Source organism: Dasypus novemcinctus, chromosome 1 (assembly GCF_030445035.2).
Source record: "Dasypus novemcinctus isolate mDasNov1 chromosome 1, mDasNov1.1.hap2, whole genome shotgun sequence".
NCBI classification, from domain to species: Eukaryota; Metazoa; Chordata; class Mammalia; order Cingulata; family Dasypodidae; genus Dasypus; species Dasypus novemcinctus.
In genome coordinates this window covers 92,079,604-92,095,374 of record NC_080673.1, presented here as the reverse complement: position 1 = coordinate 92,095,374, position 15,771 = coordinate 92,079,604, and the positions used below count along the sequence as shown (strand labels likewise).

At 43.9% G+C, this 15,771-nt stretch overlaps 1 protein-coding gene across 6 annotated transcripts in view; it reads right to left on the bottom strand.

Annotated features, from left to right (window-relative positions):
• The window catches only part of LEF1 (lymphoid enhancer binding factor 1), a 138,349-nt gene that overhangs the window by 2,151 nt on the left and 120,427 nt on the right, over positions 1–15,771 (bottom strand). The window lies entirely within an intron of this gene.

The window sequence follows — 15,771 nt, the reverse complement described above, 5'->3', positions numbered from 1 at the left end:
GGAAGCTCTGAAATGCTTTAATAATGGTGTGGCATTTCATTTAGATGACAAGTTATGGTCTATAAACTCTTTCCCAGAAGGCCAGTGGTCTGTAAAATGGGAATTGCAACTGTATTTACCAGTGTTGAAGAGTACCGTGGCTGATCCATTTTAGGTGCTTAGAGAATGCACAGCATATAAGAGCCCCGTAATTACTATTTCTCTTATTGCTGAGATTACTAAAAATGCTGTTCCCAAAAAGTATTGATCTCAACTGGAGAAACTATTTGCCTATCTGGGTAGCTAAAAACAAAACAACAACAAAACACTGGAGGAAATCAGCCACACAATGTTTTCAGCTGAGGAGGGTTTCGGGGACAATTTCCATTCATAGTCTCCTGTAAAATTAACCTTTCCCCATTTAGCAGGCAAACTCACACTACAGTGTTGTGGAGTTTCAGTTTAAGAGTGGTGCTACGCCAACACAGGAGGCTCAAAGAGCTACACAGCACCCTCCCTTGCCAAGGAGAAAGAAATAGGGCACAGCGGGAAGCCTGGAAAAGGTGGTGAGAGCACCCCAGATTTCTATTTACCTTGTACGTTTTCATCATAGATTTTCAAAGGTTTGGTCCAGGCTGCTTTTCCTCTCAGTCTTAGTCTTACATGACAAGGTTCAGCTTCCTGATGAGGAAAGGCTGGGAAGCCCTGGGCTAGGAGTTCCCAGCAGCCTGAGGAAAGGGCTGTGGTTCCAACTGGACTGGCCCCTGGCAGCCAGGAATGTGCTTCCTTGCTGAAGGAGACAAACTGCCTCTCCGGTGGCCTCCACCCCCACCCTCTGGCTGCAGGCTGATTCTGAAGTCCTGATGTGAGGACACTTTCCATGGTCCTGCAGCGGCCCCCATTCCCTTCGTCTCCAGGGCCCTGCACTTCAGGCTCACCAGGAGCCTTTGTTTGCCCTTCTTGCCTTACCCCAAAGCTCCTTCTCCTTCCTTCTTGAGCTGAGCACAAACAATTGTTACATTTTTAAAACAAACTGATAGACAAACCTGGCTGCCCAGAGATGGCATTTATCACAAGAAAAATATGTAACTTCCCTGCAAAAAAGCCCAACATTTCCCAATATATTTTTTTCTACAGTCTGCCAGTTTTCCATCCTTTATTTCATTATTTTATACTGCCCCCGTTTAAGTCTTTCTCTAAAAGCTGTCTTCAGAGATTCTCTGGACTGCCTACCAAAACAGTGACTCATCCCCTTGCCCAGAGGATACTCTGCTAATAGTGTAACTAGTATTTAAATAAATCAGCAGAGAAACAGCCTATCAAATCGGGCAGTTTGTCACTGGCTGCTCCTTTAAAATAAAGGGTCATCAGGGCAGCCTAACTCCTACCCTCAAATGGGAGAAATGGGGGCCATACAGTGTTGCTTTACACAGATATAAACCTGATCAAATCAAGATTCTTTTCAAGAAACCACAAACAAGAGGCTCCAGAGACTGGAGACTGTCCACCTCTGAGGCCTCGCCAGGGGCTGTGGCTGAAGCTCTCCCAGGCTCTCCCAGGCCAGGCGAGCCCAGCAGAGCCCAAGCCACCAGCGCAGGCGGCGCAAACCAAGGCGGCAAGTACCGCTCTGCGCCGCTGCGCTTTAAGGGAGGGCGGCAAGTCATCTTCCGCGAGCTCGGTCTCGGACTCCATCCCCCAGGGAGTCGCCAATGGGCCCTTTGTAGAGGGTACCTCCAGGCCGCAAAGACCCTCCCTCCCCCACTCCCATCCCACCGGAACCCAAGAGGCAAACATCTGGAGCAAAGGCCAATCTTGACAGAGATACCCCACCAACGGGGCCAGGCACCCAAGTGGGCAGCGCCAAAGCAGTGGAGGGAAATCTAACCATTGCAACAGCAGACCTGTTTTGGGGAGATAAACGGCACTGACCTTGTAGGCATCAGGCCTTACCAGTCCTCAAAAGACATGAGAAGAGGGAAGGGACAAAATTCCTTCTCCGTAAGGTCAAGTGTCAAATTGCATCAAAAGCGGAGTACCTCTCCAGCCCATGCATGTCCTGTGGGTGTGCGGCCCGCCCACCCCCTCTCCCCTGCAGTCCTCCCATGAGGGAACCCCCCAGTGCAGGGTGGCCAGCTCAGCATGTGACCCAGGCCAAGCCCAGGGCAGCAAAACTGGCCTCTAGGAACTAAATGTCATACTCCCCTTGGGACCATGTAATATCGTGTCTGTTCCAAACTGGTAAGGAGCCAAAAAAGTCCACTGGAATAAAAGACCCCCACCCTACTCCCAAATGCTATAGCACAGAGCAGAGCCCTTAATGTTTTTACTTATGACGTGAAATTTAGAGATTAGTTTTATAAGAGGTGAAAAGAGACAGATTTTAATTGCAAAAGTTTTCCCACAGCAAACCTCATGCCAAATGCCTTGGGGTAAACTGACAAAAACCTGTTATTTTAGGGTGCTAAGGAAAAGCAGCACAGAATTCCAGAGCAGGAAGCAAGCCTGACAGAGCTAGTCTGACCCTGCCACCATTAGAGGTGGCGGCCAGGGCAGATGGTCAGGAAGTGGGTGGTCCCTGGAGACCCCGAGAGGGCACAGAGCTGGGCAGAACCAGGTCTGTTCCCATGTGTCTCAGCCTTGTCTACTCTGAGGTGGTCTTTTGTCTGCAAGAAGCCGAGAGGTAAAGCAAGAAAAACGTCGGCCGAGCACTGGTCTGCCAGGCACTGAGGTAATGTACTTTATATATATATATATATATATAAATAATTTCATGTAATCATGACAAGGGTATGCATATCTCCCCCCATTTACAGGAAAAAGAAATAGAAGGTGAACCTACTCACCACAGGTCACCCAGCCCATCTGTGACAGAATCAGCTTTGGAGCCCTAAACCTGTGCTCTCTCCACCATACCTGGGGGACTACCAAATTCTCATTCTCTCCTCCTCCCTCCTTCCTACCTTCCACTCATGCCTCTCTCAAGAGTCAGCACCTGTATCAGCAAGGTGGTCTAGACCAAGAACACCACAGCCACCCCAAATCACACTCAAGGGGCCTGTTTGAAAGCAGGATGATAGAGGGAAAGAATTAAGTTAATCTAAAATTGAAAATATAACTTACAAAAGCCAGCTTTTACGCCACGATGGTAAACATTACCCAGTTTTTTTGAGTAGGAAAATCTGGTAAGGAAGGCCAGCACTGAGGCTTGTTTACGCAGCTGAATTAGTCCTTAGGCCCGGCATTCAAGATGAGCCAGGCCCCTCGCCATAAAGCCCAGAAGCAAAGAGGTGATTCCCAGACCTGGAGCCGAGAGGAAGATGTCAGGGCTATAATGATTCTAAAACCCTTTGCTTGCAGTTGATCAAAGTGAATTATGATCAGTTAAATCAGATTTTGGTGATGTCTAAAAGACTCTGAGATAGGCCTGTATCAATAAATTATTCCAGGGGACTCTGCTTTACATCTGTGGCTGTTTCTCTTTCTGCTGTGCTCCTGTGTCCCCCAGTGAGGACATGTACTGGTGGGGTAGCCTCCCAGTGCAGATCATTCCGACAGGACCCTTGCTACAGCTGGAAAATTTAAAGAAATATTTTCAAGGAAAGCACCAAATGGTCACTGACAATTAGGCTATTGTGTCAAGGCTGACTTGGCTATGGCCACTGCAGAGTACCCAATCTGCCTGCAGCAGAAACCCATACTCAGCCCCCAATATGGCACCATTCTTCGAGGTAACCAGCCTGCTACCTGGTGGCAGGTTGACTACATTGAAGCACTTCCACCATGGAAGGGGCAGCAATTTGTTTTAACTGGAATAGACACATACTCTGGATATGGGTTTGCATTGCCTGCACGCAATGCTTCTTCCAAAATTACCATCCATGGACTTACCAAATGTCTTATCTATCGCCAAGGCATTCCACACAGCATTGCTTCCTATCAAGGAACCCATTTCACAGCAAATGATGTGCAGGAATGGGCACATGCCCATGGAATTCACTGGTCTTACTATGTTCCCCATCACCCTGAAGCAGATGGATTGATAGAATGGTGGAATGGCCTTTTGAAGACTCAATTACGGTGCCAACTAGGTGGCAATACCTTGCAGGCCTGGGGCAATATTCTCCAGGAGGCTGTGTATGGTTTTAAATCAGCATCCACTCTGTGGTGCTGTTTATCCCACAATCTGAGTCCATGGGCCCAGGAATCAAGGGGTGGAAATGGGAGTGCACCACTATTACCCCTAGTGACCCACTAGGAAAAAGTTTTGCTTCCTGTCTCTGCAACCTCAAACTCTGCTGGTCTACAGGTTTTAGTCCCAAAAGGAGGTGTGCTGTCACCAGGGAACGCAAAAACGATTCATTGAACTGGAAGTTAAAAGTGCCACCTGGCCATTTTGGGCTCCTCTTACCTCTGAATCAACAGTCAAAGAAGGGAATTACTGTACTGGCTGGGGTGACTGATCCTGACTATCAAGGGGAAGTAGGACTGCATCTACATAATGGGGGTAAAGAAGCATTTGCCTGGAATACAGGAGATCCTCTAGGGCACATCCTTGTACTGCCATGTCCTATGATTAAAGGCAAAGGAAAACTGCAAAAACCCAATCCAAGCAGGACTAACAATGGCCCAGAATCTTCAAGAATGCAAGTTTGGGTCACACCACCAGGCAAAGAACCAGGTTGAAGTGCTTGCTGAGGGTAATGGAAACATGGAATAGGTAGTGGAAAAAGGTAGTGATAAATATGAACTTCAATCATGTGACCAGTTATAGAAATTACAATAATCATGAATCTTTCTTCCTTGTTTCATTATGATGATTGTATATGTACACAAAACTACTTTTTCTTCTTCCCCAAACTTTTCCCTTATCATATAACAAGTTGTATCTGCTTCATGTCATATTTGAGGATGTCAAGTTTGAGAGTGAATATTACCCAAGAACTTGCACCCTGTTCTACATGGAATTAATGAGTTTCGGTTGTTTGGAAATATATATATATATGCATGTCTGTTTATTGTTTTTATTACAGACTAACTATGGTTTAAGTTAATGTGTATGGTTGCCGAGCTGAGAAGGGATGGACTGTGATGGTTAGGCTATTGTGTCAACTCAGCCAGGTAACTGTGCCCAGTTGTTTGGTCAAGCAAGCACTGGGCTAACTGTAATACAAGGACATTTATGGACTTTAGTCTCCATTCACTTTACTGCAATGGTAAATCATAGATAGCTGATTACAATTACAGCTATCAGGGAGATTGCCATCAGCAATGAGTGATGCTTTATCCAATCAGCTGAATGCCTTAAAAGGGGAAGTGATTCCAGCATTGAGTGAGAATTTCCCAGCTCATCTTTGGACAGTCAATGTCTCCCAGAACTCGTCAAGAACCTTCACTGCACTTTCATTTGCAGCCCCTGGTTGTGGCCTGCCTGAGGAACCAGGACTTGTGCATCCCCACGGCTTCATGAGAGACTCTTATAAAATCGCATACTATTGACAGATATCTCTTGCTGATTCTGTTTCCCTAGAGAACTCTGGCTAATACAGTCAGAAAACCTCCAAACTCCATTTGAGTCCTGTAAATTGACGTGCTTCAAGAGGACAGTGACCAACTAGATGGCATATCAACCAACCTCCAAGCTCCTTATCCAGCCCTCTTTTCTTGCAACTTAGTATAAGTTCTCCTATAATAAAGGTGTTAATTTCACCTTCTAAAAATCAGGTGACACAGGACCAGTGCACACTCTTGTCCTTTTTTTTTTCTTTTCAAGGTAAGTATTTCCACTTGTTATGCCTGTATGTGTATGTCTAAGTATATGTGATATAGGGAGTGTGTGTGAGCATATGTGGTGTAGGGAACGTGCATGTGAGCGCATGTGGTCTAGTGTGCATATGAGTGTGTGGTGTGGGGAGTGAGCACGTGTGAGTGTGTGTGAGTGGTGTGGGGAATGTGCCTGTGTAAGTACCTGCAGTATACATGGGCAACAGGCCTTGCGGGCGAATGGCATGGTTTCTGAAGGTGGTCCTGGGTTAGGTTTGACCTCTGGGTCCATCAGTTACTACCTGGGTTATATCTTGGGTTATCCTCTTCCGTAAAATGGACAAAATAAATAGCTACAGCTCATAAGGTGTACTGAAAGGATAAAAAGGGATATGTCATAGACTTGGCACAGTGCCAATAATACTGACAACCAGTATATTTGTTATTGTAGTGGATCTGACAGGGAATTAAAGACAAAGAGATCTAGGTTGGAATCCGACGTTGCTGATCTCCAGCCACCCGGCCTTGGACTGGGGTTTTCTCATTCCTTGAGCTGGGATGAGATCTACCCCTGCACAGGGATGCCACAGTAGTGTATGAGGTGACAAATGTGAGGCATTGATTACAACACCCAAGAATAACTTGCAGCTCATGAATGGTAGTTCATTTCCACTGCTCCAGCTTTACATGACATCTTAGCAAGCAAGATTCATACAAATTAAAACCAATAAGAGTATTCTGCAAAATAAAACATCTCTTAATCTCTCCAAAAACAACCCTAGCTGAGCAAAGAAGGCAGTCACTACGTTTGTTAAAATTATAGAGTGAAACCTAAAAATTTTTTAAATTTCAGGCTAAATATGAATTGAAACTTAAGCAAAATCTATTATTCTAAAAACATGCTTTCATTTCTCTCCTCATTTTGTCAAAAGAATAAAGTTTAAAAAATGAAATAAACAATAACAAAACAAGAGCAACAAAAAACAGTTACTTTCCTAAAGCTCATGCTTGATCTCAGTTACCTGGCAGCTTCCGTTATGAAGAACATAGCTGAGGAAAAAGTTAAAAAGCCCTCTTGCTATAAAAATAATGTCAAGACATTCCTGCACAAAATTAACACACTTTACCGTTCCTTATAGATCCCATTTACATTTATGTATTATTCAAATAAGCTTGAGTTCCTGGTTCCTAAATCCACACAGCAGAGCAGAAAGAGCCACGGAGAGGGGCTATCCCATATAGCAAAGAGGACAAAAAATTATAAAAAGAAGATTTTAAAAAAATCTCTTATTTGGGGTTATTTTGTATATTGGCAAACACCACCTTATTCCTTGTTAGCTTATACTAGATAGTATATTATATGCACTGTAGAATAATGGCATGAGTTATTAATAGATATTTAATTTCTTACTCAGACTTCATACATAGGAAGCAGGCGTTCAAATCACTGAGTTTGATAAACCACTGTTTATCAAAACATTTAAACCTGGGAAACTCCATTATCCAGGAGGACTCATTTCCTCACGGTTCCAGATGAGTCAAGTGGAAAAAAGAAAAACGTTCTATGAAACAAAATAATTCTTATTTAAAATAAACTTGTGCATTGATCATAACTCAATTTCACGGGCTTTCATGAACAGTACTAAATAATAAATGTCTCAGGAGGATTTTATTGAGCTGCATGTTCTTCTTTCCCTCTCATATTATTTCCCCCACCCCACCCCCCAGATGGAACTGAACCCAGGAACTCCCATGTGGGATGCAGGAGCTCAACTGCTTGAGCCACATCTGTTCCCCGCTCGTTTCTTTTTGTGCATTATCTGCTCGTTGTCTTGCTCATTGTTTTTGCTTGTTGTCTGCTCATTGTCTGTCTTCTTAAGGAAGCACCAGGAACTGAACCTAGGACTTGCCATGTGGGAGGCAGGACTCAACTCTTCAAGCCACATCTGTTCCCCTCATTTCATTTTTTTAATAGATTTAAAAAATTTTTTTAAAGATACATAGATCATACAAAATGTTACATTAAATATATAAGAGGATCCCATATAACCCCACTCCCCACCCCCCCCCACCCGACACCCCCAAATTCTTTCATCAGGGAGGCACATTCATTGCATTTGATGAATATATTCTGAAGCACTGCTACATAGGATGGATTATAGTTTACATTGTAGTTTACCCTCTCTCCCAGTCCACTCAGCAGGTTATGGCAGGGTATATAATATCCTGCATCTGTCCCTGCAATATCATTCAGGACAACTCCAAGTCCTGAAAATACCTCTTCTTCCCTCTCCCTGCCCTCAGCAACTCCTGTGGTCACTGTGTCCACATTAATGATACAGATTTTTCCACTGCTAGACTCACAATAATTCTGTAGTAGAATAAGAGTTAGTCCATTCTAATCCATATTTTATTCCTCCATCCTGAGGACCCTGGGATGGCGATGCCAATGCTGCCTCTAACTAGAGAGGGGACTTAGATCCCACATGGCTGACGGATGGGATTCTCCTGCTTGCAGCTGTAGACTCTCTCGGTTCTCTGGTGTGGTGGCACCTCGCTGACCTTGATATAGCTGCTTCTGCTTCCCTTAAGTACAGTTCTAGTTCTTTCAATCATTAAGGTGAGAAAAGGAAATTGATAGGAAGAATACTGTGGCAGAGATTTTAAGTGTCTGTGGTGTGGGGAGTGTGCATGTGAGTATATGTCATATAGGGAGTGGGCAGTTTGATATGGTTATGAATTCCAAAAACAGATAATGGATTATGTTTGTAAACTGGTCTGTACCTGGGCTGATTAAATTATGATTAGGGCTTTGATGGGGCCACATTAGTAGGGTGTTGAATACCTGCCGCTTGGTGGGTGGGGACTCACAGGTAAAAGACACGGCAAAGGACAGAGTTGAGTTCTGAGCTGGAGCTTGGGAAGTGAACACACACAGGAGAAGACCACAGAGGAAGAGAGATGGCGCCTTATACACGACAGAAGCCCCAGGAAGAGAGACAGAGCTGTTCACCTGATAGTCCACAGCTGGCCTCATGTAGAGAGGCAAAGCCTGGAGAGGCTCAAAGTCTACAGCTGACCTTGTGGAGAAAACAGAGGACCTGAGCCGAGAGAGAAGCAAGACTTGGGAAGAGAGAAACCAGGGAAGCCTGAGCCCTGGCAGACGTCGGCATGCTCCAACACGTGGAAACAGACTTTGGTGAGGGAAGTAACTTATGCCTTATGGCCTGGAAACCGCAAGCTTCTACCCCAAATAAATAACCTCTATAAAAACCAACCGGTTTCTGGTATTCTGCATCAGCATCCCTTTGACTGACATTAACAGAGGAGCTTTCTACTAACCTGTGACAAGTTTGGCAGGGACTGGGCCAGCACCTCAGAGAGGAACATTCCTGAGGAGAGTCCTGGCTGTGAGCCTCTCTGGGCCTTCAAGACCTCCATTTCCTAGACAGTGTCCACTGGTGATCCAGACAGAACAAATGATATGCCAGGGTTGCTTCCTCAAATCTAACCACTGAGGTCAAATGGCAGGCCAGTCACAGGAAGGACCGCGGCTCCCTTCAAGGATCATCATAGGCCAAGGCACAGCTCTTTTCCCAGGAGAGGTTTTGGTCCAACGGAGGCTGCACTGCCCTTGATGCTGTGCCTGTAGGACCTGATTCTCCCTAATCTGATAGCCACCCTCCTCCAAACTTTAGGCTTCCTTCCCAAGGGTTCCTAACTCTCACTGTCTTCTGCATCTTTAATAACAATTCTAGGCCAGGTGCTTCCACATGCCCAAGTGTGTTGCAAAAGATAAAGAATGGAAAATATTATTTTTTTCTTTTTTCATTTTCTAGTTGTCAAAGCCTTAATTTTTACTTTGAGATTTTGGACAAGTCTTAAGAATTTCTCTAGCTGCCTCTATCTTCTTTTTTATTTTTTAAGAGTTTGGCTTTGTTTTCTAAACTAGACATGCCAACGCAGTGGCTGATTGGTACTTAATGTGGGTGGCTGTACTTGGATTTGTTTTGTGTTTTTTTTAAAGGTTTATTTTTTATTATTTCTCTCCCCTTCCCCCTCCACCCCCCCCCCCCAGTTGTCTGCTCTTTGTTTCCATTTGCTGTGTGTTCTTCGATGACCGCTTCTATCCTTATCAGTGGCACCCAGAATCTGTGTTTCTTTTGTTGCATCATCTTGTTGATTCACCTCTCCACGTGGGCAGCACCATTCCTGGGCAGGCTGCACTTTCTTTCACGCTGGGCGGCTCTCCTTATGGAGCACACTCCTTGTGCGTGGTGCTCCCCTGCGCGGGGGACACCCCTGCGTGGTACAGCACTCCTTGCGCGCATCAGCACTGCACGTGGGCCAGCTCCACACAGGTCAAGGAGTCCCAGGGTTTGAACCATGGGCCTCCCATGTGGTAGGCGGACGCCCTAACCACTGGGCCACGTCCGCTTCCCTGTACTTGGATTTGTAGGACAGAATTGAGGGCAAAGATTAGGTAAGAGTGTCAGATTCATGCGGGTGAGCTTCTAAAATTATATGAAAGAAATGTTTCTCTCAGTGATACTGAAAATACTTGTAATGTTCCCTTACTGTAAGAGGAGAGGGCTAAATCTCAGCATTGAGGTAAAACTGCTGGAAGAACTCCAGGGTCATAGTCTTCTTTCCATCCTAAAAATGTGTCTATTTCTTCTAGGCACCTGGCCAGCTCTGAAGAAAGCCTTGACAGGACCCCGGGGTGCCCAGTGCCCCACCTGAGCCTGTCAATAGGCTCTAAAACACCGCCATCCCCCATCAACAATTAGCCAAAATGTTTTTTTTAAAGATCTAAATCCAGGCACTGAACAATTATCACTTTCTATACTCCACTAGCAATTACCTCTCCCCCACACACCCCTGGGCCCAAGTAAAATAAAGGCTAGAGTTTTTATTTAGTGAAAAACACATTCTAATTCTTCATTTATTTTATCAAGTATACAAGATAAAGATTATGCCAAAGGCAAAAAAGCAGTGTGTGAGTGTGTGTGTACATATGAATGGTGCATGTATGTCTGTGTGTGTTTAACACCAAGAAGTATATAAAGAGAGTTTGTTTCTACTTTTAAACTAGCTCTCGGACATTTATATCATCAAAGGAAATACATTGAATTACCTAAAACTATCTTTTTAAAATATATATCTTAGGATGGTGGGCTTTTTGTCTGTTTTGCTACAGTAAATATTAAACAACAATTTATAAAGTTATGTCTTTTTAACTTTTAAGCATAGAATGATAATTCTCTCTAACTTTTCATAAATTCTACTTTTTTTTTTTTTTACAAATCTTGATTAAGTCATGAAGAAAGGAAAGTTCAGTAACTGATGACAATCTCTGACCTCTGACAAACTTTTGAGATGTTCCATATTTTAAAACAACCATGAAAACAAGCACTGGAAATTCACGGCAACTCAATCACTACTCTATCAAACCCAGAAATCTTTTGCTATCTTGGTTACCCAAGTGCCACCTACTCCAGGAAGCTTACCTTGATCATCCTCTGATTTACATGCTTCTTGTTTTCTTTATTTTTGTGTAATGTCATGTATGCATCTGTTTTACAACATATATTACCTTGTAATTACCCATTTAGAATCTGCCTCTTCTTAAACTGTGAGCCTCTCCAAGGCACAGTGTCTCTTTTAGCAAGTACCCCTACTGCCTAATAGTTTTTGACTTGTAGGAGTAGTCCTCAGTGGATATTTGCAGAGTGAATAAAGAGATGCTGGGTGTTTACGACACTGGCCTTCCAGCCACACACAGGAGGATGTGTGCAATCTCTCTCCTCAAGGCTCAGGGCTCCCAGCATTCTCACCTGCAATAAGCTAGTCAGAAAAGCTACGCATGACTTTGCCTTTCCCTCCAAAGACCCCACAGTTTGTAAAGCACCTCCAGTCTGTTGGTATGGCTTTCATAGATTCCATTTTCAATTATCCTAAAAGTTGGTGCACAGTTTTGAGTCTAGGTTAATGCTAATTTGTTTCGGCCTGATTTTACCAGCATGAAAACTCTTATAACGCACAAAAGTAGAAATACATGGGGAGATAGGAACATAGCTGCGTGTACAAGCAACTACTTAATGGGCCAATTTCTACAATTTCTACATTGGTTGCAGGAGCCAACTGTAATGGCATTTCCCACCAAAAACTGAAACATTCGATGAAACCCATTTTCTTTTATGGAATGGAAACACAAGTTTTTAGAGGATTTTTATGGTTCTCTGAGTAGGAATTTTTCCCTTATCAGTGGGGCACTTTCCTTACCGTCCACTGTTCCACACTAGTTCAATGTGATGGGTGTTTTCTAGCACCTGAGCTTCATACATGTGGTCTGAGTTCAATGATCTTTCTAATTTAATAGGAATTTTCTTTAAGGACAAGATGGTATTAAGTTCGCTGGGTACATAAGAACAAACCTTCTCAACAAATCTCATGATGGAGTCCTGAGATCTTTCCTGCCTGGGCACTGTGTTACCTGAGCAGTACCCTTGTAAAGAGAGGATCAAGGGGGAAAGTTTAGCTAATACTTCCTTTAAAAAGAGTAAAGGAACAGGATCAAAAATAACAGTTGCATGAGATTTTATATCACATAATTTATAGGACAGGTTCTAACCAAATAGTTTATCTATTCTGGCTTTTCTTTAGTTTGGTTCTGAAATGACGTCTGCAAACATGTGACCATGGTCCAGCAAACGGTGAACCACATCAGTGGAGAATCAAGACCCAAACTAGAGGCAATATGGGGAGGAGAAGGGAGAGAGGAAGGAATTGCAAGAACCAGGACGTCATGTACAAATCATTTTCAAGACCACACAGATGCTTTAAGAGTTATACAGAACCACTCAGACATGAAAAATAACTGTTAATCGGTAATACAAAAGGAGCATCTGTGAGATTGCAGTCCCTTTAATGACACTGGGAGACAGTGCACACCAAGGAAAAGAGCGGCAGACCAGGAAACCGGATGACAAGGGAAGGGCAGGCGCCGTCTCAGAGCCCTGGGAGTTTGGCCCCACCACTTCAACATGAGGACTAGAGGTCCGGAGGCTTCCAACACTCAGGCTGCAGCTCACGTGGAGCTAATCTGAGAGTCCAGGTAGTCTGTTCCTGGTCTGTGTTCTTTTCACAGCACGAGGCTGTTTTCTCCTTGTCTTCCGTTTCTTTGTCACTGCTCTGTCCCAGAGCCATGCACCGAACCCCCCTCCACCTTTCAGGGATAACAAGGATTATTACTGAGTGTCACCTCCTCCGAGGGCCTTTCTTGACCATCCAACCTAAAGCAGACCCCAAGCCACCCCTGTTTTTCTTGACTCTAGCACATATACTTTATTGTTCATTTTTCATCATCCACCCTCATAAACATGTAAGCACTACAAGAGAGGGACCTCCTCTGCCTCGTCCAACACTCTATTTTTCCAGGCCCCAGAACTCTACCTGCCATCTATTATTAATAGACATTCAATAAATGCCGAATGCTGACTATACCAATCAACAGCAACACATGTAGAAAAGTTTCCTAAAGCAAAAAACAGGGGGAGGGGACAATACAGCAAAAATATCATCATCCTTAATCTACCAAAATCTTTATGAATGCAAATCTGATCTCCTCTCTACTTCATAATTCACATCAAATGACTGCCAGTTCTGCTCTCCAAAATAAGGATAGCGTGGAGGACAGAAACTTCAAAGGCTGCATGACTGATCCAGGAATAAGAGGGGAGAGTAACACTAGAGACCCTGATTAAGTGAAGCTCAACCAACTGCAGTGTCATCTGGCCTGCTGGTGGCTTGGTGATTTTTTTTTTTCTTTTTGGCTTTGTTCTGTTTTTCTGGTATGGGAGAAGGGTACACCTTAACCTTTAGAAAAAACAAGTTATAAGAAAGCAAGCTGATAGCTGTGACTTTAAAAAAAAAAAAAAAAAAAAGAAAAAGATGTCTGGGCTATATCCTGGGATAAGAATAGACCTAGCCTAATCCTCTCCATCTAAAATACCATGTAATGTTAAAGTTTGGGCACAGTAAGATCCTCAATAATAAAGACACCAAATCAAATACCAAACTCTGAAGTATAGCAATATGTTTTCAAATGATTTTTAATCAGAGTAGTTAACACTAAAGATTTTGGTGGAAGCAGGTGATGGGGTAAATCAATGAATGCAGGTCTTCAGTGCATTGCACTTCCGATGGCTTTCTGTTTAGAGCATGGGAATGACCTGTTGTCTGTACCTAAATATTCAGTAACTTAAAGAAGTTACTTAGAATAATAATACTAATGCTATAAACCAATAGCTTGGGCATGTGCTTATAACTGGAATGATTTCTACTATGATGTCCCAAGCTTCTAGGGGCAGGGTCTGTGCCCCTCACAAGCAAACCTGCAGACCAGCTCAGAGAACATCTTCGATTAAGAGACACTATGTTGAATTAAATGTGGATACTGTCCTTAATGACATTATTTTTCTGATACTCTGGTCCTCTGCATGAAGGATGGTCCTCTGATCACTTGGAGAAAAGCCTGCTCCTCAGTATTAATTTAGAGGAGTTTTTATATCATCAAACTGCAATAGGAATTCTGACAAACTAGGTATATTAGTCAGCCAAAGTGGTGCTGATGCAAAATGCCAGAAATTGGTTGGTTTTTATAAAGGGTATTTATTTGGGGTAGGAGCTTACAGTTTCCAGGCCATAAAGCCTAAGTTACGTCCCTCACCAAAGTCTGTTTGGAGCAAGATGGCTGCTGATGTCTGTGAGGGTTCAGGCTTCCTGGGTTCCTACGTTCCTGGGGCTTGCTTTTCTCTGGGTTCAAGGTTCCTTTCTTCCTGGGGCTGGCTTCTCTTTCCTCTGTGAGCTTACTTCCCCAGGCTCCAGCTTAAGTCTTCAGCATCAAACTCCAACATTAGAAACCCTCAAATCTGTTCTTTGCCATGCCTTTTATCTGTGAGTCCCCACCCACCAAGACGCGGGGCCCTTATCATAACTCAATCGTGCCTAGGCACAGATCAGATTACAAACATAATCCAATCTCTATTTTTGGAATTCATAACCATATCAAACTGCTACACTAGATTATCTGAGTAAATATCAGGAAAGTTTCACAGAGGGGGTGACAATTCAAGTAGCTCTTATGAGGGATGGAGGGAACAAGGAAATAACACCTTTAGCTCTGACGGTATGCCAAAGGCTAGGTATATATTATACAAAACAACCATAGGTGTTGGGTGTTGTTCCCATTTTACAGATGAGGAAAATGAGGATTAAAAGCTGAAGTAGAGTGCCCAGGCAAACAGTTGATTTATTCATATCTATTTGGTCCCCAAATCTCTGCTGGTGTCTCTGGGAGCATCAGTTGAAATGTCAGCAGCAAAATTAAGAACTCATATTTGGTGGGGGTCATCTGGTTCAAAGGACTTGCAGGCCAATGGCCTTCTCCAAGGAAACTCTTCAGGCAGACAAAACAGCTTTCCAAGCACAGGAATAGCACGTGCAGGGGCCTAGACCTAATAATTTTCTTGGACCTGAGCGCAGGATTCCTAAGGGCTAGACTGGGGTGAGAAGAGGCAGACAGCAAGGGTGAGCCAAGGTGGAGCCACCAGCATCATGTGGAGGCAGAGCCAGGCCAAGAGGGTTGTACTTCATCCTCTAGGCAATGAAAAGCACTGATGGTCTTTACAGTAGGGAGTGAAGTGGAGGATGAACTGGCAGAAAGCGAGTCTGCAGACAGGGGAGTCCTTGTCCAGGCTTTTACAATAATCTGGACAGAGGGTCTGAGCACCGGATCTAGGCAGTGGCAGAGGGTGGGACAGTGAGGGAAAAGAGGCAAGGCGGGAGTGACAGGACGTGGGGACTGAACCTGGGTTCCTAGAGAGAGAAGGATTAGAGGCAACTCCTTTAGGAAGAACTGTGACAGGGGAAGACACAGACACTGTGACTTCAAAGTTTACTTAAGACTTAACTTACGGAGCCGTGTCCCTAGGCTAGTGGTCATGTAGTCAAAAGCAAAGAATCATAGTA